Here is a 23,752-nt window from a genome sequence, read left to right as displayed (position 1 = left end):
GTATAAGGAAAGTATAATAAGATTATCTAGCAGCATTGAGGACCCAGTTGAGATTGTGTAACATAAGTTCATAGTAGACCCAGTCAGAACAGTTGCATGATTTTCTCTACTTTCTTTAGCAATATGTATATAGGAGCAGGTGGGAATGATTCAGAACTGAGACTTGGCAAGGTGATTATATGATAAAGGGGCTAGGGACTCAAGAAAACTTTGTAAAGTTGAACTGGATTTCCAAAGGATCAAGATGATGAAAAAAGGAAAGTATGGCTACTATAGAGGCGGGAGAGAGAACTGAAGGGTAAAGAAATTGGAGATCAATGAGTAGACAAGAATTGGGATGGCAATAGAAGGCAAAGGTGATAAGCCAATAGATTATGGTCAGATAAGAGATTTTGGGAATTCTTGAACATAGAACTGGTACATTTCTTGGGTGATTGCAATATCAAGGATCTATCCATCTCTATATGTGACTGAGATAGGGTGAAGGAGTAGGTCAGTCATGGGAAGTGAATAGGTTGAGGAACTGAGTGAATAATGTATTTGAAAGTGTCCATATGAATTTTGAAGTCACTTGTGACAACAGCTCCCAGGATTTTGATTTTAGGAACTTGGGTAGGGATTTTGATTTTAGGAACTTGGGTAGGGATGATTGACTCAACCTGGGGTTATCTTTCAGGAAAGGACATGCTTTGGTAAATATCTCATCAGAGTATAGAAGCATGAAATTCCAAAACAACTTCAGGAAGATGATCCAGAGGAACACAAGGATTGGGAGGATTGCTGTTGCTATCAACTCTTTAAGGTGAATATTTTTTTTATCAGGTAGTACTCATTTGAGGGAGCCTATTAGTAATTATTTTAGTATTCATAGATATGCTTGTAAATTGTACAAATCACATTTGTTGTCCACATAATGATATATGATGCCTCTTTCTAATCATAACACATTTTATAATATGAATATTATCCTTGTTCCCTGGCAATAACATTAAAAAAAAGTTTTGTTGCATTTTCTTTATGAACTACAAACAGAAGGTCAGAGGACTTATTTGCCTCTTGGAATTTCTGTGTTGATATTTTGGTTTCCAGGATCATTGGGTGATAGATTGCTTGCAAAAGGTGATATACCAGGGGCAGCTTGGTTGCCACCTAATGGTGAGAGCACCCACCTTGGAGTCAGGAGGACCTGAGTTCAAATCTGAACTCAGACACTTAATAATTGCCTAGCTGTGTGACTTTGGGAAAATCACTTAACCCCATTCCTCCTTAAATAAAAAAAAATTCTAAAAAAAGGTGATGTACTTAATAAATGTGTATTAGTTCAAATACCCAGTATCATTTTGGGTGAATAAATAAAGCATATTTTCCTTTGAGATCTTTCTGATGAATACTTTAGAGTAGAGGTGGTAATTCAGAATCTTGCAATTTATTTTCTTCACCCTAATTCCTATAAAATCTTCCTTTTCATATTGTTACATTTTAGATTTTGTCTGGAAGTAGCAGACTGAAGAGGAAGATGAAGACTACATCCCACATGATGCTAAAACTTACTTGGTTCTGGAGACAGCTCTAGCAGAAAGCAATGAGTCGAAGGTAGATATATTTGCCCTAAAACATTATTCTCTGAATATGTTCAATATGATATGGACCAACTGCAAACCTGAATATCAGTGCAAAATAGGTGTATATAGTCATTGATTTAATTTAAAATGCCTGAAATTCAAGATGGAATTGGGAGAAAGAAATAGGCAATTCAATATCTTATGGATATAATAAAGGAAGAGGCAGCATGTCTTGCAGGGGATGTGGTGTATGAAGAAGTGCTAAACTGAGACATACTGAAATATATATATATATATATATGTATATATGCATATATACATATATATTTATTGAAGATAACAAGGGGGTAGATAAAGAGACACTAAGGAGAAAACTATTCATTGTTTCAGGATAGGGGATGATTTCTTCATAGGACCATGGGAAACATGGCAAAGAACAAGTCTCAGTTCATAGAAGAAAACAAATAGTAAAGACCAAGAATCGCCCAAAACACTAGAAGTTGAAAACCTTAGAACCCTAGTTCGTGGTCATTCTGTGGTTGACAAAAGACCTGGGGCATCTCTCCAAGATTTGTAGATTTAGAAGACAATTACTTAGAGACAATAGTTTACTTCAAGCATATTGGCATAGGAAGTGTTGGCAACATATGTTTCTACTGACCAACCCACTCTTTGTGAAAATAGTCATTTTTTTTCCAGAAGAAAGATGATATTTCATTTCTCTTTCATCCTTTCCTTTCTAAATGCATTTTATTGATATTTTGTTTTTTATATCACCTAAAATTTTCTCCTTATGTCTATCCCCCTGCCCTACTACCAGTAAGATCTCAAATGTAATGAAGAGTTCTGTTTATCTTTATATGTGCTTATATTGGTTTTTGCCTTTAGTTGTTGTAGAGTTGACTGAAGCTAATAGAGGCAGTATTAGGAACATTTCCAGGGTTTTATCCTTTTGAAGTCAAGAAAGCCCAAAGTGAAACAATTGTGGCAGAAGATCCTGTGAGGAATGGTAAGAACAAAGAGATAAAGGTTAGTTTTTAGGTGGGAAAGAAAGGAGTATTAAGGGCAGTTTTGGGGAATAGACTTATATTGGACCCTTCAACTCTGCTAGGTAACTTTTGTGCTCCCTTGAGATACCAAACTTTGGAGACTCTGAAGATTACTGACCCTATCCTTGAACTAAAACTGCCATCTCCAAGGTTACCAGGGATTTCTTCATAGCCAAATCGAATGGTCCTTTTCATTACCAGTCCTCCTTGACTCGTCTCACACTGCCAATCACTTTTCCCTTTTCATTCTCCTCTCTCAGAGATTTCTCCTTTGCTGGTTTTTCAGCCTTGCCATGCTCAGTTCAGAAATGTTCCCAATGGCTCTGTCTTGTTCAGGATTGGTCAGGAAATAATTGGTCAGGAAATAAAAAGGGTGCTGGCTTCATCTCTACTTTTCTCTAATTTCAGCACCAGTTGTAAACAATCCTTATCTGTGTCTCCTCGGTATCAGTGAAGACCTTATTACTGAAGAGCAATGCTCCTGTGGACTAGAATATACAGTTAAGATGGGAAAGGTGAGAGATCCTTTATTTAATCTTTAATTTAGAAAATAACATCCCCCCTTTGGTAGATGTTGCTGCTAAACTAGCATTTAGTACTAGTAATTCATGCTTCCTGAGGCTGGAGGACTGTGGGGCAATGTCAGCCTTATCTCTCTTTTATCAGTAGTTCTGTGCTTTGTCCCCATAGAGCACATTTCCCAGGATGGTAGCATATATTGGATGTGCAACTGTTATGGTTTCTCCTTTGCTCTCAAGGAGGACCATGACTTGCAAGAGAATTGGATGTATATGAGGGAGGACTGTGCAAAGGCAGAGGTGATAAGTATTGGTTTATAATTTGATTCTGCTGGAAACAGGACAAAGAAGTAGATGTTTAAATTGCAATGTTTGGAGGAACAGTTGACTCCTGCTTCTGAAATAAGAAAATAAGAATGAGTGCCTCAGTCAGGGTCACTTCTGGCATATTTACACTGAAGTTTTGTTCTGTCAGAACAAGTCCCAGTAGAGATGAGAAAAGTCCTGAGTCTTGCTCAGGTCCCCATCTATTCTAGAGTAAGAGTGAATATAGTGAAGAGGGCAGTTAGATGGTGCAGTGGATAGAACACCTGCCAGAGTCAGGAGGACGTGAGTTCAAATTCAACCTCAGACACTTAATAATTACCTAGCTGTGTGACCTTGGACAAGTTACTTAACCCCATTGCCTTACAAAAATAAACTCAAAAGAATATAGTGAAGAGCATCAGGAGTTGGGGTTCCAGGACATCTGGGTTCAAATGCTGCCTTCAACAATGACCAGTTGCAGATGATTGACTTATGAGCAATTTCAGCCTCTTTAGTCTCTGTAAAATGAGGGCTGTGAAAAGAATCTGAGAACTTCCCTCAAGCTATCCTTATGAGGATTGAAGAATTAAATTACTTTGAAACAATAAGATTTTTTTTTTTGGTAAATGCTAGATCTCCTTATGTCTGACATGCTGCCTTCTAGGCCCATGAATATTGTGAAGGGATGAGATATATGATGATATACTGAACCAGGTAAGAAGGAGAGGCCTTTTTTCTTTGATGTTAGGGTCTTAGTGTTCATATATGTTCCTAATTCAGAATTCCTTATACTAGTTATTAACTGCCTGGCAATAATCACTTCAACGCAATACTAGGCCTGCTTCCTATTAGAATCAAATCTTTCCCAACTTCTTAAGCTGTTTGTCAAAAGGTTGATGTAAGATACCCTTTCCTCAAGGAGCAAAATAAATTACTTTATCAAAAATATTTCCTTGGCTTTCTTTTATAAAGTTTCTTTATGGTTCTTATTTAGAAGATGTTACAGGGAGAGGAAAGAAAGGAAATTTTATTCTTAATTTGTCCACTAATTACAAACCTGTTATGCTTATGTCCATTATTTCCTCTTTCTCTGGGAAACTGGAAGTTTCTTTTAGGCTTTACCTTCAGAATGAGGGTTTTGGATTAAGCAACCTAGAAGGTCAATTTTTAAACTATATTTAGGAGACTGGGAAGAGAGGGGAATACACACACACACACACACACACACACACACACACACACATATATATATAAAACCAAAGAAAGTATGAAGTGGACCAAGCAGTGAAAGGAATGGTATTCCAAGGTGAAGGTCAGGCTCAACTCTATGTATTTCCCTTCACTCCAGTCAAACCACAGCTGTTCTCTGCCCCTGATGCTTCTACTTACTAATCTCATTCCTCCCATAATGGCCTACATGGCAAAGGTCCTTCCTTACTCTTTGTCTTCTACCTTTGTCCTGCTCTTAGCTCTCTGTCAGATTGCTACATGTCAGGGTGGTGTTTAGAACCAATAAAAGAGCACACATCTTGAACCAAGAATTAGAGTAGTGGTTCTATACATCTAGGTTTGAATGAGATTGTTTCTTTGTAAAAATTGCATTATAAAATTATTTTCCTTGGAAAAACAATCTCTGGAGACTAGGATGAATTAAGGATGACCAGAACCAAATGACTTAGATTCTTTAAGGATGAGAAAAGAGAAGAGGGACAAAATAGAAGGAGACAGGACAGATTATTTAGAGATAAGCTCACAGCTTTAGAATGTTCACTGGCTCTTACTGATCCCTATTTTTGCTGAATACTTTCATTGTAGGCAAATCTCCAGTTATTGACAAGCTATCCTTCCAACTTTTCAAAAGTTGAACCTCCCCATCTCCCCCTGTTCCAGAATACTCTGCTAAAGCCATCAACTTGGTCCCATCTCATCCAGTCACTAAAAATTTCTCTGTTCATCACCTGCTAGCAGTTGGTGGATATGATACTTGTTATTGTTGAACTGGAGATTGGTCTACAATGAAGGATAGGAGTGGTACAAAGATTAATCTGGGTTTTTCAAGGAAAGAAACATAGTTCCTTCTTCTGATGTACAAGTAAGTACAAAGAGAAGCAGTACCCTTTTCAAGAAACTTCCATCCAACAGCTTCCAAGAGAATCCTATTGAATCTAAGAGCTGGAAGGCAGAGCCAAGATGGCGGTGTGAAGGCAGCATTTTCCAGAAACTCCTTCCCCCCAAAACTCAAAAAAGCCAACAAATTATGACTCTAGCCAAAATTTAGAGGGACAGAACTTGAAGAAAGGCTGAGTGATACATTTTCCCAGTCCAAGATAACTTAGAAGTTCTATGAGAAAGGTTTGTTTCACCAAGACCGGGGGGTTGGAAAAAAGCCACTGCTGCTCAGCCCAGCCCAGTCTAGGGATCACCAGCAACAGCTTGAAGGGTCTGTGAGAGAACTGTGCTACACCAGAATGAATGTGGAGTGAGGAGCTGAATCTGCAGTGAGAATCGGGGGGAACCAGCCTGCACATCCAGAACACAGACCACAGAAGGTGAGGGGGTCAAGGGAGATGACAGAAATCTTTCTGTTTTTCCTGGGGCAGGACTTTGCTGTTTGCCCACACTCAGATCCAGGTTGCAGTTTAGTCTTCCATTACTATGATAGCAGGGCTCCTCCTCACAGCTCCAGGGCAGAGGGGAGTGTCTGTGGTCACCTCTATATTCAAAGCACAAGCAAAGAGCATATGCCCTTGGAGGAATAAAGGTCCCAGTGGGGTGTACCAAAACGTCCCCCAAAGCAGGTGTCCCAATAATACTCAAAAGCTCAGAAAGCACTCCAAAACCAGGCACAGGCTGGAGAAATGAGTAAACAGAGAAAAAAAGAGGAACACCATTGAGAAATGCTTTGTCTATGATCCCAAGAAAGATCAAAACACTCAATCTGAAGATGACGAAGTACAAGCTCCTGCATCTAAAGACTCCATGAAAAACAGAAGTTGGGCTCAGGCAGTGACAGAGCTCAAAAAAAGATTTTGAAAATCACGTAAGGGAGATAGAAGAAAAATTGAGAAAAGAAATGAGAGAGATACAGGAAAAACACGAAAAAGAAGTCAGCAGCTTAGTCAAGGAGATCCAAAAAAATGCTGAAGAAAATAACATTTTAAGAACCAGCATAGGCCAAATGGATAAAACAGTTCAAAAAGTTATTGAGGAGAAGAATGCTTTAAAAAGCAGAATTGGCCAGGTGGAAAAGAAGATAAGAAAACTCTCTGAGGAAAACACACCCTTCAGATGTAGAATGGAGTTAAAGGAAGCTGATGACTTTACAATAAGTCAAGACATAATATTTCAACACCAAAAGAATGAAAAATTAGAAGAAAATGTGAAACATTTCATTGAAAAAACAACTGATCTGGAAAACAGAATCAGGAAAGATAATTTAAAAATTATTGGGCTACCTGAAAGTCATGATCAGGAAAAGAGCCTTGACCTCATTTTTAAAGAAATCCTACAGGAAAATTGCCCTGATATCCTAGAAGCAGAGGATAAAATAGAAATTGAGAGGATTCACCGATCTCCCCCAGAAAGAGATCCAAAAAAAAAAAAATCAACCCCCAGGAATATTATAGCCAAGTTCCAGAACTCCCAAATCAAAGAGAAAATGATGCAAGCAGCCAGAAGGACACAATTCAAATATCATGGAGCTGCAGTCAGGATCATTTAGGACTCAGCAGCAACTACATTAAGAACTCATAGGGCTTGGAATATAATATTCCAGAAGGCAAAAGAGTTTGGAATGCAATCAAGAATCAATTACTGGGGTGGCTAGGTAGCATAGTGAATAGAGCACCGGCCTTGGAGTCAGGAGTACCTGGGTTCAAATCCGACCTCAGACACTTAATAATTACCTAGCCGTGTGGCCTTGGGCAAGCCATTTAACCCCATTGCCTTGAAAAATCTTAAAAAAAAAAAAAGAATCAATTATTATCCAGAAAAACTGAACTCCTCTTCCAGGGGAAAAGATGGACTTCCAATGAACCAGGGGAATTTCAAATGTTCCTGTTGAAACAACTAGAGCTGAACAGAAAGTTTGACCTTCAAATACAGGACTCAGGTGAAGCATATAGAGCGGAGAAGGGTAAAATATGAGGGACTTAATGATAATAAACTGCATGTATTCCTGCACAGAAAAATGATACTGATAATACTCATATGAAACTTCTCATTTAATAGAGCAGGTAGAAGGAGCATTTATATTTGCAGCACAGGAGAGAACTGAATTTGAAGATATAATGTATGGTAAAAATGGAGTTAATGACTAAAAGGAAAATGCACTGGGAATAAGAGAAAGGAGAGGTGGAATAGGCTAAGACATTTAATATAAAATATATTTTATTTTTTTTTTGCAGTGAACTTTTGCAATGATGTGGGAGGGGGGAAGGCAAAAGGGAATGAGGGAAACTTCACTCCCATCAGAAATGGCTCAGAGAAGAAACTGCATACACACTCAATAGGATATAGACATCTAGAGTAAAAAGGAGAGAAGAGGGAAAGGGGGAAGGGGGATATGGGTGATAGAGGAAAGTATAGATCATAGGAGAGAACAGTCAGATATAATACATTTTCTTTTTTACTTCTTGCAAGGGTCTGGGACCATGGGACTGGATGGTTGCTGGGTCTCAGGGGTGGTATGTGGGCTTGGGGTCTCTTGGTCTTAGGGCCAGTGATCAGTCCACTGCAATACCCAGTCACCCTATAGCACATTTTAGAAAAGGGACAGAGTGAAAGGAGAGAGAAAATATAATATATGGTAGTGGGGAGGAATGAATGGAGGGAATTACAATCAGCAACAGCATCAGTGCAAAAATATGGAAGTAACTTTTTTGATGGATTTATCATAAAGAATGTGATCCACCTGAGACAGAGCTGATGGTATCAGAATACAGAACGAAACACATTTTTCCCTTTCCTTTCCTTTATTTCTCATGAGGGTCTATATTTTTTGGGGGGTATTATGTTTACTCTTAAACAAGGATATTTTAGTAATATATAAAAAAATCACGTGTACAAAAAAAACTAACTGCCATATGGCAGTTAATTGGGTCTTGTTCTCTCTCTCTCTCTCTCTCTCTCTCTCTTTATGGGTCTTGTTATCTTTTAAGATAGATGTATATATGATCCATATTGAGAGCATAAACATATCCCTAAGCTTGACTTGACCCCTCTACAACTGTAATTTCTTTGTCTCCTTGACCTGCCTTTTGCTTGGCAATCAATGAAGAAATTGTTTTTCTCTATCTTAAACAGACATACAGTGCTTGAGGTTCTCTAAAGAACTGGCATTCTCCCTGGCATTTCCTGTGCAGCTGGAGGGTTGGACAGAGAGTCACAGCTATAGTCACAAAGGAATTGCTTAGTTATATGCTGATGTTAAAAACAAACCATACAATGAGAACATCCACTAGTGAGCAGCATAGTCACCCAGGTCCCCTTTGTCCCAATCTGGGTCACACTGCAGCATCTCATTCTAGGGCTGGTAAGCACTGCCACATATGCAGATTGATCAAGTGGCTTCTTAGGCCTTAAACTGTCTTGTTGAGACTGCTATGTAGCACAATGGTTAAGCACAAATCTTGAATTAAAATCTCAGTTCAAATTAGGAAAACAAAGATACTTAGTAGCTGAGTGACCCTGGGCAAGTCACTTAAACTCAGTTTCCTCTTCTACTTAATGGTATCTACTTAATGTTGCTATGAGGATATAATGAAATAATATCTATAAAAGTGTTTCCCAAACCCTAAAGGACTATGGAAATGTTTGCTATCATTACTGTTAATGTTGTTTTTATGTTAAGACCAGAGAGAACACTTTGGTTTTTTTAATTTTTTTTCTTTCTTTTTCTTTTTTTGCAAGGTAATGAGGTTAAGGTCACATAGCTAGGTAATTATTAAGTATCTGAGGGCAGATTTGAACCCAGGTCCTCCTGACTCCAGGGCTGATGCTCTATCCATTGTGCCATCAAGCTGTCCCAGAGAGAACTCTTTACAAATGTAGTTAGCTTAATGCTAGATAAGGATAAAGGATATTGATTTGAAGCAGCTAGGAGATATAGTGGGAAAAGTTCATAATTTCACATCAATCAATGAAGAGGCATTTCTTAAGAATCTAGTTTTTGTTTCTCAGCCATTCTGTATTTTATTTAAACCAAAAAAAGCCATCATATAATATATTACTAATTTCACTGATTAAAAGAGAAAATGGGCTAGTCTAAAATAAAATTCAAGGTTGATACCATTCAGTACCAATCAAGGTAGTGGGGCAAAGAAATTAACAATCTAAATTGTAGTTCACAATTCAAAGTTTTCAAAAAAAAAAACAACACCAAAACAAAAAATATAAAGTCCAAGGAATCAATCCCTAAGTAGAAAAAAGACATATCATTAGCTACAACTTAAAACCAACTTAAAATCAGAAAAAAAACAGCTTCTACTTCTATGAATTGTTAGATTTAGATGCATGTTATCAAAGTGAGAGAAAAGTCTTAATTCATGGATGGTGCAGTTGCAAACTTTAGCTCATATCCAGTTCATTGAGTCTGGGGTCAATATCAGATGTTGACTGCTTATCAGCATGAGAGACTTGGGGACAACTTCAATGTCAGCTAGATTGCCTTTATTTCATCATATTTCACCCAATGAAGTATAAGCTCCATGAGAGAAAAGACCATTTCATTTTTGTCTTTGTGTCCCTGTCATAATACTTGAAATTCTTAATATGCACTGATTGATTGACTGAATGACTGGATACCACAGATTAAAATAAAAAAAAATCTTTGCTGATAGGAGAAAGTATATCTCAATACTTATCAGGAAGAATATTGATCAAACCGAACTTTTAGACTTGAGATGGGTCTTCTCTTTTAGCAATCCAAATGGAGTATTATTGGTCTTTTGGAACAAAGTCATATTTTTTTTCAAACACTTAAACATAAATTTTTATTAAGTATAACATGTAAAAGGATGTTGATTTAAACATGTTTTGAAGCATGATTGGGGCACCAGACTAAAAATTGGTCTCTATCTTTCTTCCTCTGTGATACAGCAGCAGTGTCTCATGGGCCAAGATTTTTGATCTGTTCCATTTCCAACCTGGACTAGATCATCATTCCTTAGGTAGTCTTTAGGTGGTGCAGTGGATAGAACACTGGCCTTGGAGTCAGGAGGACAGAAGTTCATATCTGCCCTCAGACACTTGCCACTTACTAGCTGAGTGACCTTGGGCAAGTTACTTAACCCTGATTGCCTCATGTCCAAGGCCATCTCTAGTCATTCTGATTCATATCTGGCCACTGAACTCAAATGGCTCTGGAGGAGAAAGTGAGGCTGTGACATGGCACAGCACCCTCTAACTCAAATTTAATTCATCAGATTGTCATGGCATCACCTCCCTGATGTCATGGTGTTTGAACTTGGCTATAATATTCCTGGGGGTTGGGGTTTTTTTTTTTGATCTCTTTCAGTAGGAGATTGGTGGATTCTCTCAATTTCTATTTTATCCTCTGCTTCTAGGATATCAGGGCAATTTTCCTGTAGAAATTCTTTAACATTGAGGTCAAGGCTCTTTTCCTGATCATGACTTTCAGGGAGCCCAATAATTTTAAAATTATTTTTCCTGGATCTGTTTTCCAGATTGGTTGTTTTTTCAATGAGATATTTCACATTTTCTTTTAGTTTTTCATTCTTTTGGTGTTGAACTATTGTTTCTTGATTTCTTGCAAAGTCATCAGCTTCCATTAAGTCCGTTCTTCATCTGTAGGATTTGTTTTCCTCAGATAGCTTTCATATCTCCTTTTCCATCTGGCCAATTCTGCTTTTTAAAGCATTCTTCTCCTCAATAACTTTTTGAACTGTTTTATCCATTTGACCTAAACTGGTTTTTAATACGTTATTTCCTTTAGCATTTTTGGGGGGATCTCCTTGACTAAGCTGCTGAATTCATTTTCATGTTTTCCCTGCATCTCTCTCATTTCTTTTTCCAATTTTTCTTCTACTTCCCTTACTTGATTTTCAATTTTTTTTGAACTCTGTTTTAGCCTGAGCCCAACATCTATATTTCTTAGAGTCTTTAGATGCAAAAGTTTGGACTTTCTCATCATCAGATTGTGTATTTTGGTCTTCCACAGGACCAAAGTAATTGTCTGTGGTCAGGTTCCTTTATTTTTTTCTGTTTGCTCATTTCCCCAGCTTGTGTCTGGTTTTGGGGTGTTTCTTGAGCTTTTGAGTATTATTGGGACACCCCCAAAAGGACCTCAGTATGTGAGGCTCTGACTGCTTTCCTGGTCTGTTGAATGGCCACAAGCTCACCCCTTTGGGGCACCAGACTGTGACCAGGGTCTAAATATGATCAAAGCCCCAGAGTCCTCTTCCAGGGACAAAGGACAGACCTTGGCAGTCTCCCTCCACTCCCTTACCTTCTGTGGGCTGAGTACTCAGGGAGTAGCTGCTGGGTGGTTGCTGCTGGGCAGCTCCACAGGCCTGCTTCCATTTCCTGGCATCTGGGCTGCATTGAGGGTCATGGTTATGCTAAGGAGGGCCACACTGGCCTGCGCTTCATGCTTGCTCTGGCAGAGGTCACCTTGCTGATTTTCCAAGTTGTGCTTGGTGCCCCCTGGGGTGGCAGGTCAAGAAACTTCTGCTGCCAGGTACCCTGGGGTTGTTGTTGGAAAGCTGAAGCTCCTTCACTGATGCCCTTCCAACATTGAGGAACAGAACTTTCCCACTATTTTCCGGGTTACCTTGGACTGGAGAATTGCCTCATTGGATCTTTCTGTGGGTTCTGTCTCTCAAAAATTTAGATAGAATCATAATTTTAAAGTTTTTGAATATTTTGAAGAAAGCACCTAAGAGAGGCTGTTCTCCTGCTGCCATCTTGGCTCCATCTGTGTATTCCTACAATGGCTATTTTGTCTTCTTGTTCCAGCAGATTTAGACAATTTTCCCCGATGATTTTCTGTTAGATGTTTTCAAGGTTCTTTTTTGATCTAGGTTTTCTGATAATCTAATAATTTATAAATTATTTCTTCTGGACCTATTTTCCATGTCATTTGTTTTTCCCAAAAGGTACTTTATCTTTTCTTCAATTTTTTTTTCAGCCTTTATACTTTATTTGATGGAATTTTATAGTCTCATAGATTCATTGGTTTCTATTTGTCCAAATCTAATTTTTAGGGTTTTATTTTCTTCAGTTAGCTTTTTTATCTTTTCTAGTTGGTTAATTTTACTCATCACTGAATGCATTTGTTGATTTTATTTTTTGAAGAGTTACATTTTTTCCAGTTGGTTATTTTTATATTAAAGGAGTCAATTTCTTTGGTCAATTTTTCATAATTTTTCTGTATGTCACTCATTTCTTTTTTCCATTTTTCTTCTTCCTTTCTTCTTTGGATTTTAAATTCTTTTTTTTAAGCTCTTCTATGAGTTTTTGGATTTGAGTCCAATTCAAAGACTTCCCCCCCATGGTAATTTTGCACTGTTTTATTCTTCTTTATTCTTTTATTCTTCCAAAATGGCATTGATATCATCTTTAACTGCATAGTAGCTTTCAACTAGCTCATCTTGAAATGTCTGAGCTCTAATGCTGGGGTGTAGGGAGTATATACCCAAGCTTTATATGCTGGGCCTGGGGACTGGTCCCTGACCTATCATTGGCCAAGAGCTTGCCTATACCATCCAGGGATTGCCTCTGCCTCTGCAGAGGTTAGTTCCTAACCCAATCCTGTCTTTTGCCCCATTGTTCCTAGGGTTCAGACTTTGTTGGGGTTGGGATCCTCCCTACTGACTTGCTAAGTAGCTGCTGGATCCTTTGCTGTTGTCCAGCTGATGGGAGCTATCTTCACTGTGGCTAAAACCCTGCTATTGGCTTTACTACTCCCTTTTCTTCCCCTTTTCTCCCAAAGGGACAGACCTTCACCGAAGATCCTCCATGACGTCTACCATTGAAGCGTATCTTTTTTGGTGGGATCTGTAGCTTTAATGTCTGTGCAGAGGCTTCATTTAGCTGAATGTAGGGAAATGCTGTGGGAATACATTAGCTTCATATCACCATCTTGGTTCTGCCCTGGAAATGAAGACATGTTTTTTCCATAAGGGTAACAAGATCATCCAAAAGAAATCTTACAAGAGATAAGATAAAATAAAAACTCCAAAAAATGAATTTCAAGAAAAAGAAATTGTTTAGAGAGGAAGTAGGAAGCCTTAACAAAGAAATGACAACCTAAAATCAAGAAAAAAAAATCAAATAGACCAAAACCAAATTAAAAAAATAGTTTGTGACACAAGAGCTATTTATTTTTTAAATTTTTTTTTAGGTTTTTGCAAGGCAGTGGGGTTAAGTGGCTTACCCAAGGCCACACAGCTGGGTAATTATTAAGTGTCTGAGGCCAGATTTGAACTCAGGTACTCCTGACTCCAGGGTCAGTGCTCTATCTACTGCACCACCTAGCCATCCCTACAAGACCTATTTAGAATAAAAATTTTAAAACTGGGAAACAGTAGAAGAAAATGTAAGTTATATGATAGAAAAATCAATTGGCTTGAAAAACAAATCAAGAAGAGATCATTTAAGAATCCTCAGATTCTTTGAAACTATGATTTCCCCCTTTATTAATAATTTATTTGTTTTCAAATTATATATAATAATAGTTTATACCCATCATTTTTTTAAGATTTTGAATTTTTACAATTTCCCCTGCTTCCTTCCCTCCCCCTTCCCCCTCTCCCATGGAAGACAGTCCGATAATCTTTACATTGTTTTCATGCTATTCATTGATTGAAATTGAATATATTGAGAGAGAAATCATACCCTTGAGGAGAAAATAAAATATTAGAGTTAGCAAAATTATGTAGCATATGAGATACTTTTAAAAAATTTAATATAATAGTCTTTGTTCTTTGTTTAAACACCACAGTTTTTTCTCTGGACACAGATGGTAGTCTCCATTGCAGGTATTCTAAAATTATCCCTGATTAATGTACTAATGGAATGAGCAAGTCCATTAATGTTGGTCATCACACCTATGTTGCTGTTAGGGTGTACAATGTTCTTCTGGTTCTGCTCATCTCACTCAAAATCAGTTCATACAAGTCTTTCCAGAAAGAAATCCCATCCTTCTTCATTTCTATTAGAACAATCGTGTTCTATAACATACATAGACCACAATTTGTTCAGCCATTCCCCAATTGATGAACATTCACTTGATTTCTAATTCTTTGCTACCACAAATAGGGATACTATGACTATTTTCATACAAGTGATATTTTTAGCCTTTTACATGATCTCTTCAGGGTATAGACCCAATAGTGGTATTGCTGGATCAAAGGATATGCACATTTTTATTGCCCCTTGAGCATAATTTCAAATTGCTCTCCAGAAAGGTTGGATGAGTTCACAGTTCCGCCAACAATGTATTAGTGCCCCAGATTTCCCACATCCCTTCCAACATAGAACACTATCCTTTCTGTCATATTGGCCAGTCTGAGAGGTATGAAGTGGTACCTCAAGGATGCTTTAATTTGCATTTCTTTAATCAGTAGTGATTTAGAACAATTTTTCATATGACTGTGGATCACTTTGATTTCCTCATTTGTAAATTGCCTTTGCATATCCTTTGACTATTTGTCTATTGGAGAATGGCTTTTTTTTTTATAAATTTAACTCAGTTCTTTTTCTCTCTATATATTTTAGAAATGAGTCCTTTGTCAGAAATACTAGTTGTAAAAATTGTTTCCCAATTTACTACATTTCTTTTGATCTTGGTTTTGTCTGCGCAAAAACTTTTTAATTTAATGTAACCAAAATTATCTAATTTGTTTTTAATGATGTTCTCCATCTCTTCCTTGGTCATAAACCGCTTCCCTTTCTATAGATTTGACAAGTAAACTATTCATTGGTCTCCTAGTTTGCTTATGATCCTGTACCCATTTTTATCTCATCTTGGTGTGGGAGCTAACTGTTGGTCTAATACAAGTTTCTGCCATGGTAACTTCCAATTTTCCCAACAGTTTTTTTTTTTTTTATTGAAGATAGAGTTCTTATCCCAAAAGTTGGACTCTGGGTTTTTCAAACATCAGGTTACTATAATCATTTCCTGCTGTCTGTTTTTAACCTAATCTATCCTACTGATCCATCTCTCTGTTTCTTAGCCAATATCAGATAGCTTTGATGACTGATGCTTTATAATATAATTTTAGATCTGGTAAAGCTAAGCCACCTTCTTTTGTACTTTTTTTTCATTAAATTCCTGGATATTCTTGACTTTTTGTTTCTCATATAATTTAGTTATAATTTTTCTACTTCATTAAAGTATTTTTTGGAAGTTTGATAAGGCACTAAATAAGTAGTTTAATTTAGGTAGAATTTTCATTTTTATTATATTAGCTCAGCCTATGAGCAGTTGATATTTGTCCAGTTATTTATTTGTGTGAAAAGTGTTTTATAGTTGTTTTCTTAGAGTTTCTGAGTCTGCTTTAGTAGGTAGACTCCCAAGTATTTTATATTGTCTGAAGTTACTTTAAATGGAATTTCTCTTTTTAGCTCTTGTTGCTGTATCTTGCTAGTAATATATAGAAATGCTGAGGATTTATGTGAGTTTATTTTACATCCTGTGACTATGCTAAAGTTTCTAATTGTTTCTAGTAGATTTTTAGATGATTTTTTTAGGATTCTCTAGGTCATCATGTCATCTGCACAGAGTGAGAATTTTGTTTCTTCCTTCCCAATTCTAATTCCTTCAATTTCTTTTTCTTCTCTTATTGCTTTAGCTAACATTTCTAAGACAATATTGAAATAGTACTGGTGATAATGGGCATCCTTGTTTCACCCCAATCTTATTGGGAATGTGAAACTATTATTTTTTTTAAAGCCCAGATACTTTTAGATAAGCATCAAATGAAATGTTCTAGAATGTTACTTTTCAAGTATTTATTTTAAAACAGGCTCTCTTTCTCGAGCATATTCTCAATGCACCTTCCTCTTTGAAACTCATTATTATTATTTCTTTAAGTAAGAAAATAAAATGGCTACCATTTAAAACTTTAGTCATTCATTTGGAAGGTTTACTGGGGTCATTGAACCTGGGTTTGAATTCACTTGCTGCCTCTGACCTCTTGAAAAAATCACTTACCTTTTTTTAGTTTTCTCTAAAGTAAGGAGGTTAGACTAGATGACTTTTAGGGTCTCTGCTAGCTCTGAATCTTTTCAGTTCAGTGGTCTAAATTTGCTAAGCAAGAAATATTTAAATTTGTTAAGTTCACATTTTGATTAGGGGGAAAATCTGCTTTGTTTAAATTCTGTAGATAGCATCTTATTTTTACCAAATAAGGATGTGTTAAGTTTGACCTATTATAATTCCTATATATATATAATTCCTATATTCCTATAATTCCTATATAATTCCTATATTTCCCAAGAACTAAGCTCTTTTCAACATGAAAATTTAATAAGCCTTTGATTAAAATTTATTTTTTATTTGGAAAGACTGCTTGGGTTTGAAATAGAAATAATATTTTTCTTGCTCTATAAATAAAACTCCCATGAGCGTATCTATATAGGGCTCCAAAGTCTCTTGCATGATTCTGGTGCTATATAACCACAATTTTATAAAAACAAATATGAGAAAGTTTCTTAGAAGAACAGTGAATTTGTATGTTACTAATATTTGTGAGTCTTGCTAAACATAAGACAGAAATTATTTCACTTTTTTTTAGGTTTTTGCAAGGCAATAGGGTTAAGTGGCTTACCCAAGGCCACACAGCTGGGTAATTATTAAGTATCTGAGGCTGGATTTTAACTCAGGTACTCCTGACTCCAGGGCCAGTGCTATATCCACTGCGACACCTAGCTGCCTGCAATTATTTCACTTTTAAGTAAATAAAGTTAAGATTAGTTTTCTTCTTCATCTATTACAGGGTCTTATGTCTAATCAACATTAACTATATTTTGAAGAATGAAAGCAACTAAAATCTTGTGAACTCATCATTTGTTTTGGCACTAAAATGGCACTCTCTGACTTTTGACCCCTCTCCTCTAGAAGCTCCTTACTTTTCCTCTTTGTGGGTACAATGTCCTGCTCAGAATAGGTATTTAATAAAAGCTTTTATTGCATGGACTTGAACCAGGTTACCCTAGTCAATCCATCAATCACAATTCAATTAAGATGTGCTGAGGCAAAAGCAATGGGACCATGGAAAGATGAGTGGAGATGGGATTTCAAGAAGATAGAAAAATGTAGAATAGCTCTTGTAAGGAGGGTTATTGCTAATCAGATGGATAAAAGATTGCTGTATAGCAGTGAGGGAAGAGTCTAGGTGAGAGAACAAGTTATAATAGACCTGGCCTATCATGATTTTGCAATTACTTTCAGTAGCAAATGTGTAAAGTCTAGGAGAAGGGAGAGGCAGATGATGTTTGCTGATCCAAAGTTGTAGGTTAGAAGGATGCCCAATGCTGAAAGAACAAGAATTAAGGGTGGAGAACTTTTTTTTTGTTGGCTAACATTTTTTTTTTTATTGACTGGAAGGACATAAAGTGAGATTAGAAGGAGAAAGTAATGCCAATAATTGATCTAATCTCTGAACTTTTGAGATGAGCTGTATCCAACCAGGGTGATCAACTCATAATGTTGTCAATGTGGACAATATTTTCTTGGTTCTGCTCCCTTCACTCAGCATCAGTTCCTGTAATTCGCTCCATGCTTCTCTGGAGTCTGACCATTTATGGATTCCTATAGAATAATAGTATTCCATAATATTTTTTTATTAAAAATTTTATTTGAGTTTTACAATTTTTCCCCCAATCCTACTTCCCTCCCCCTACCCCCCAGAAAGCAATCTGTCAGTCTTTACATTGTTTCCATGTTGAACATTGATCCAAATTGAGTGTGATGAGAGAGAAATCATATCCTTAAGGAAGAAACATAAAGTATAAGAGATAACACAATCAGACAATAAGATACTAGTTTTTTTTTTTTCTAAATTAAAGGAAATAGTCCTTGGACTTTGTTCAAACTCCACAATTCTTTATCTGAACACAGATGGTATTCTCCACTGCAGACAGCCCAAAATTGTCCCTGATTGTTGCACTGATGGAATGAGCGAGTCCATCAAGGTTGATCATTGCTCCCATGTTGCCATTAGGGTGTACAGTTTTTTCTGGTTCTGCTCATCTCTGAGTCAAATTTTTAAAAAAAACAAGTCATTCCCCAATTGACAAATGGTCAGAGGACATGCAAAGGCAATTTACCAATGAGGAAATCAAAGCAATCCATAGTCATACGAAAAATTGTTCTAAATCACAATTTAGTAGAGAAATGCAAATTAAGGCAGCTCTGAGGTACCACCTCACACCTCTCAGACTGGCCAGAAAGGACAATGATCAATGTTGGAAGGGATGTAGGAAAGCTGGGACACTAATACATTGTTGCTGGAGCTAAGAACTCATCCAACCTTTCTGGAGAGCAATTTGGAATTATACTCAAAGGGCAACAAAAATGTGCAAACTCTTTGATCCAGCAATGTCACTACTTATCTATACCCTGAAGAGATTATGAAAAACGGTAAAAACATCACCCATACAAAAATGCCCTGTTTACAGCTGAGAAAATAGGCAGAGGTGAGATGTTTTGCCTAAAATTACACAGGAGGTCACATTTGAGCACAGGTCTTCCTGACTTCAGGCCCAGTGCTCTATGGACAGAAGCACCTAGCTTCTTAATAATCTGGTGTATGCATAAGGTCCACCTTGTTGGAGGAACCTTTAGGGCAAGGTTTTGCTGTATTGAGTCAAAGGCTTTTTAACAATTAGCAGAAAAGGATCTTATTTTCTTAACTTTTCAGTCAATTTGTAATGATTTAATTTGCTAGAGAATACTCTCTTGTTCACTCCTTAAGCCTTCAACAAAGACTCCATCAAGTGCATGTACAGGCTATTCTCCTAAAGCTTTTAATAGAGAAGGAAAAAGTAGGCATATGAGTTCAGAGTTACTACTAATTTCTTTTTTGTTTTTTTTCAGTTATAATAAGACCCGAGACTCCCCCAAGTGATGGCATCCTCCCTCTTTTGAGACATTTTGAGAATTTATTCCTTAGAATCTTCAAAATTGTGTTTGCCTCTTGTATAGATCTCCTGAATATACTGTACCTAGTTTGGCACTTTGTTTTATTTTGTAGAACTTTCCCCCCCAACTCTGCTCATTCTCTAGCTGAGCTTACTACTACTATATTAAACAAATTTAACTCCATTTTTGTAATAATTACAAAGATTTTTAGGAGCATATGATATATATATATATATATATATATATATACATACGAATTTTAATCATGAATCCATTTTTAATAAATAACTCACAATTCTAATTTTAGAAATTTGAGTCCAAGACAGTAAGAAATAGCAATGTTGTGGCATTATCCGCTGACTTAAAATATATATATAAAGCCAGCCTTATACAGAGCCTTTCTAAAGTTCTAAGAGCAGGGGTGGCTATTTGGCACAGTGGATAAAGCACCGGCCCTGGGGTCAGGAGCACCTGGGTTCAAGTACGGTCTTAGACACTTAACCTAGCTGCGTGACCCTGGGTAAGCCTTGCAAAAAAAACAAACAAAAAAAAAACCCCAAAAACCTAAAGTTCTAAGAGCAGAGAAAAACCTAACATTTTTTTATAAGAAAATAAGAAAGTGGGATAAGAACTTATAAATTTGGTCTGTGAAGAAGATAAAGCACCCAAACTTTCAATCATAAAGAAAAAGGAGAATCTTGAAGAAAAAGCCCTCTAATGAATACTTCCATTTAGTATTATATACATTGTGATTGGAAAGGAAATGAACATTTCCATAGCACCTACTATTTGCTAAGCACTGTACAGATATTTCATTGGATTTTTACAACCCTGAAAGGTAGGTGTTGCTATAATCCACATAGTTATAGTTAAAGAAGCTGAAGCAAACAAGGTTAAGTGACCTGCCCAGAGTCATACAGCTATGAAGTGTCCGAAACCAGATTTGAAATTCAGGTCTTCCTAGCTCCAGACCCAGCTCCACCTTGCTATCTCAATAATGAGACTGGAATCAAGATGATCTTCAGATAACCTGTTTTATTTTGACTGAAGAAATTCCTTCAGCCTCCACTGGTTCAAGCATCTATTTTATACACCTTTGTTGATATTGTAGATTAAAATCTTCCAACTTTTGTATTTCTTCTTCAAAACTATTTCTAAGATCCTTATTATTTCTTAGGAAGACCTTCATTGCCTCTACATTTTTTATTATCTCTTCTGGTGGTATAGTTTGTTCTTCTGCTTGAAGATAATTTTCCTGAAGTTTTTCCCTTAATAATTCCATTTCATTGATTTCACTTTCACTGAGGTAAATCCTGGTTTCATTTTCAGGCCCATCCAACTGATCGTCCCCAGGGATATGGACAGCCCAATTAGATGTCAGGAGCTGTTCTATTTTAGTACTTGTGGCTGCAATCTCTGGGATATTCCTGAATTCATTCAAAAAATTTTCAATCTTTTTCTGAAAATCTTGAAGCCATGTAGAAGAGACTTTCATTTCTGAAGAGTGCATGATTTCATTACGGCACTTAATCACCTCTATGACTTTCTTTCGATCAGTCCTGAAGTGATCACAGGAGTTGATAAGACTTAGAAGAGCAACTACATCACATTCCTCGGGTCCTTTTTTTTCAATCAATCCTCTGGGCATAAAAGCCTTTGCCAGTTCCCAGGGATCAAAAGACCAGCGCTCAGGCTTACAATTTCCCCAGTAGATGTCTCCATTTCTGTTGGTGTGATGTTTCAAAATCTCCCTTTTCCATTCTGCACACAAGTGACACTGAGGCTGAAACTGGCGGGCGCGGGGCGCGCAGCGCGGGCCGCCGGGGCAGGGGGCGCCGGGCCCGGGGCCGCAGAGCCGGGCCCGCAGGCGCCGGTGGAAGGCGCGCGGCTCGGCGCGGACGAAGCCCTGCAGGCAGCCCCGCGGCAGCAGCAGGCAGTGGCCCGCCTTGACCCACTTCTTGTACTCCGCGCAGTTGAGGAGCGCGGCCAGCTCCGGGAGGGCCATCCTCGCCGCCGCCCGGGCCGCCGGGGCAGTATTCCATAATATTCATAAACTATAACTTGTTCACTTGTTCAACAATTCCCCAATTGATGGACATCCCCTCAATTTCCAATTCTTTGACATTACAAAAAACTGTTATGAATATTTTAGAACTTGTGGGACTTTTCCCTTTTTTTATTATTTCTTCTGGATATAGGCCTAGAATTGGAATTGTTGGGTTAAATGTGTATGATCAGTTTTATTGCTCTTTGGGCATAGTTCTATATTCCAGAATGGTTGGATCAGTTCACAACTCCACCAGGAATGCATTAATGTCCTAATCCTCTTATAACCTCTCCAAAATTGATCATTTTCCCTTTTTATTGTCTTAGGTATGAAGTGATAGCTCATAGTTATTTTCATTTGCATTTCTCTAATCAATAATGATTTGGAGCATTTTTTCATATGAGCATTTTTCACCCTATCAAAACTAAGAGCAATATGGCAGTTAGATTTGGGTCTTGCTCTCTTCTATAGTAGAGGACTATTATCTATATTGAGAAAAACCAACATTTCCTCAAACTTGACTTAATTTCTCTAGCCCTGTAATTTCTTTTTTTTTCTTTTAGCATTTCCTCAAACTTGACTTAATTTCTCTAGCCCTGTAATTTCTTTTTTTCTTTTAGGTTTTTTAGCAAGGCAAATGGGGTTAAGTGGCTTGCCCAAGGCCACACAGCTAGGTAATTATTAAGTGTCTGAGACTGGATTTGAACCCAGGTACTCCTGACTCCAAGGCCGGTGCTTTATTCACTACGCCACCTAGCCGCCCCTCCGCCCCCCCCCCCCCCCCCCCCCGTAATTTCTTTGTCTCCATCAACTGTGATTTGCTTTTGCATAACAGTAAATAGCAGTCATGAGGACATCGTTTTTCTCTGTCTTAGGCAACCATCCTGTGCTTAAGGTTCTCTGAAGAACTGACATTCTCACCGGCATTTCCTTTGCAGTTGAGAAGGCTGGACAACAGAGTTTGGTGATCTGTTCTGAGGACCTCAACAAAGTCAAGGAAATATTTCAGAAGAAATGAGCAGCCTAGCACTGGGCAGGAAAGTATCCTCCAAAGCATCTTTTCTTTTTTAGCAAAGATGTTACCTCAAGAAGGAATTACTATTTTAACCTCTTTACTAAAGTAGTCATAAAATTCAAGTATGTGGGAAAGGGCAGTATTATTTGGGAAAGCAAGGGGAAAAGGAGATCCCAATGTCTGAAGAATATGTTAACAACCTCATTCTTTTCACTCAACTAAAGTTATGGAAAAATATAGTGAAAGCCCTAACCCCTGGAAATGAGCTGAACTTTTGCTCAATAAGTTTAAAATCTAGGGCTAATGATAAATTCACTCTACTTTGTCCTCCATGGGCTCAGATGTTGACCTAGGCCTACATCTGTCAATTGCAGTTTAGAAAAGGAATATATACTTTGTTGATATGTCCTCCAAAAGTGACAATTACTGCTTTGCCTCATGCCTGAAATAAGTAGGGCGCTGATGCTATCAGAAGTGCGGAAGGGGTTCAGCAAATAGGAACCACTTCCTATCAGCATTAGCCCTTCTCAGAGTGGGAGGAGAGGATAAAAATAAAAACCCTTTCCTAGATTCTGTCATTTTTCTGCTACACTATTGCATTAAGCTGAAATGAAGTAAAGAATGATGAAAATAGCAATTATCTTCCCTGATCTAAGGGATAATAATAATAATAATAATAATAATAATAATAATGTTTGTCCTTCATTTTTGAAGAAGATCATGACATCAGGGAGGTGATGACATGACAAGCACATGAATTGGATTTTTGAGTGACGGGGTACTGTGCTAAGTCAACAGCCTCACTTTCTCCTCTAGAATCATATGGTACAGTGACCAGTTATGAATCAGGACGACTGGAGATGACCCTAATATGAGTCAAATAAACTTAAGTGACTAGCCCAAAGTCACACAACTAGTAAGAATCAAGTGTCTGAGGTCAAATTCAAACTCCTGTCCTCCTGACTCCAAGGTCAATGCTCTCTTCACTGCCACACCTAGCTGTCCCTCTAAGGGACAAAAATGAGGGCTTCCTGGGAATCAAAAGATCAGGGTTAAAGTTCTAGGTTTACAAATGATCAACTGTGTGACCTCAGGCTAGTCCCTTCTACTTTCTAATGCTTAAATTAAGAAAATCTGTTAATGAGAG

General features: G+C 37.5%; 1 long non-coding RNA gene and 1 pseudogene across 2 annotated transcripts in view; one reads left to right on the top strand and one right to left on the bottom strand.

Annotated features, from left to right (window-relative positions):
• LOC141521939 (uncharacterized) overlaps positions 1-23,283 on the top strand; it is a 59,815-nt gene extending 36,532 nt beyond the window's left edge. The window contains exons 3-6 of one of the 2 annotated variants that reach the window (XR_012478089.1): positions 677-802; positions 1,484-1,593; positions 3,020-3,126; positions 22,529-23,283. This is a non-coding gene — a long non-coding RNA (uncharacterized LOC141521939). Of the gene's footprint in view, positions 1-676; positions 803-1,483; positions 1,594-3,019; positions 3,127-22,465 lie in introns of both variants that reach the window. The other variant, XR_012478088.1, reaches the window with a different exon arrangement.
• Positions 20,104-21,548, bottom strand: LOC141521938 (uncharacterized protein CXorf38 pseudogene; annotated as a pseudogene).
• Positions 23,284-23,752: the final 469 nt, after the last annotated feature.

Source organism: Macrotis lagotis, chromosome 4 (assembly GCF_037893015.1).
Source record: "Macrotis lagotis isolate mMagLag1 chromosome 4, bilby.v1.9.chrom.fasta, whole genome shotgun sequence".
Classification (NCBI taxonomy): domain Eukaryota; kingdom Metazoa; phylum Chordata; class Mammalia; order Peramelemorphia; family Peramelidae; genus Macrotis; species Macrotis lagotis.
This window is presented reverse-complemented; position numbering and strand designations above follow the sequence as displayed.